The sequence below is a fragment of the Priapulus caudatus genome, unplaced genomic scaffold (genome assembly GCF_000485595.1).
Source record: "Priapulus caudatus unplaced genomic scaffold, Priapulus_caudatus-5.0.1 Scaffold39, whole genome shotgun sequence".
NCBI lineage: Eukaryota > Metazoa > Priapulida > Priapulimorpha > Priapulimorphida > Priapulidae > Priapulus > Priapulus caudatus.
In genome coordinates, this window is record NW_014577100.1 from 546,612 (window position 1) to 548,760 (window position 2,149).

The following is a 2,149-nucleotide window of genomic DNA, read 5'->3' on the forward strand; positions in this document are numbered from 1 at the left end:
CAAGGCGCACGCCAAGTTTTATAGCCGACCATCTCATTTATTTCTACTGATATACATATCTATTCTATATATATATAGATAGATATATAGACGAGGCACGACAAGTTAACACGCTGAATGATGAGTGAATGACGGCAGCTTCGATGTTACATCGGCAATTAACTATGTCTCTTAAAGCCCGTCTGGCGTGTGAGAGAGAGATGAGAGAGAGAGAGGAGAGACGAGAGAGCGAACATACATCTGCACGTGCAGCCCGCATATTCCTCCGAAGCGGGCACCATTTCAAGTTGAACAAAAACCTCTCGACGGACGTTGTCTTGTAAGGTGCCCGTTCTCTCTCTCTCTTCTCTCCTCTCTCCGCTCTCTCTCTCTCTCTCTCTCTCTCTCTCCCTCTCTCTCCCCCCTCTCTAATTCTCTATCTCTTCTTCGCGCTCCTCTCTCATTCGCGCCCTCTCAGTGCGCTTCTCTGTCTCTCTCTCACTTTCTCCCTCTCTCCCTCTCTCTCTCCTATGTCGCTGCCATCCCCCTCTCTCTCCGGCGTCTCTCTCTCTCCTCGCGCGCTCACCATATACACCTCCGGGCTTTTTATACGAAATTAATGTACATGTGCGCGTCGTCGGGCAGAACGGGTTACCTGTCGGTGCCGCCGCCTCCGCCGCCGCGGCCGAGCCACCAACATCATTCGATCATCGTGTCGAGACAGCCGAATATCGTTACCGTCGTGTTTTATATGATCTTTTCTCCCCGGAGCGGTGCCGATGATATTTCTGGTGGTGGCAATGGCCGCACCGGGTGCTTATCACTGCGGCCGAACCTGTGCGACTACTACGCCTACAACAGCTCCTACTACTACTACTACTGCTACTAGAGCTGTTGTTTGTGCTCGCCGCTGCTGCTGCTGCAACGCGTAACGTTGTGTAACTCTCTGTGAGTGTCTGTTTGTGGTGTGTGGTGTGCGTGTTCGTCCGATTAGCGGGTGTCTCTCTCGCTATATACTCGCATGCTGCCGTCGAGCGTAGAGAGATGGAGAGCATGTTCGTGACCGGACCGTAAGTACACCGCATTACAAGCGTCTGCTTGCTAAGCTAGGTTAGTTAGTACTAGGATGCTGCGTGCGTACGCGGCGGACGGTGCGGCGCGCGGGCTCGGATGGAAAGAGAGAGAGGAGGAGAGGAGAGAGAAAGAGGAGGGAGGGAGAGAGAAGCAGGGAAGGAGAGCGGGGAGAAGAGAGAGAGGGAAGAGGTGAGATGAACAGAGAGGGGGAGCAAGAGAGGGAGAGAGAAGAAAGAGGAGAGAAAAAGAGGGAGGGCGTGAGAGAGAAGGGGGGAAGGAGAGAGGGGGAAGAGGTGAAATAAACAGAGGGGGAGAAAGAGAGTGGTAGAGAGAGAAATTAAGAGAAAGAGGGAGAGTGAACGAAGGTAAAGTAATGAGCGAGACGGAGAGGGAGAATAATGTGTGTGTGTGTGTGTGTGTGTGCGTGCGTGCGTGCGTGTGTGTGTCTGTATGCGTGCGTGCGTGTGTGCGTGTGCGTGTGCAGGTGTGCGTGCGCGCGTACGTGTGTATGTGCGTGCGTGCGCGCGGGGGTGTGGAGATACAGATATAGATAATTAGATATATATATACGTAGTGCAATCGCGGCCTTGCGACCATGAATGCGGGTGGAAGTATTTTTTTTAATACGCTAGCTACCTGACATTGATTCCGCTTGATAAATAAACACGCGCTATTATGTCGTCACATCGCGTAAGTGTAGCACTCGCTCTATTGACACGATCAAACGGCCGTTGCCCGCTGCGTGTTGTAAAGCGAATGCCCATGAAAAATCTATTTCGTGCGATGTATTGAATGGAAACTCTGATAAACGTAATTGACATTTAGAACTGATATGATCTACAGATTTCGATGAGAAGAGCGGCGTTGCGGGACCGGTAGCTTGAAGACATTGCTTGCCGGCGCGCACGCACGCACGCACGGTGGGAATGCTGCATCATTATTTCTTTGGCAGTGTATTCTTATCTTCGGTTGAAACTGCTTTATGATGTATGAAGATAATAGGTGGTCATTTCACTTCATCTGGTTCGACCATTTTCTCTCTCTCTCTCTCTCTCTCTCTCTCTCTCTCTCTCTCTCTCTCTCTCTCTCTCTCTCT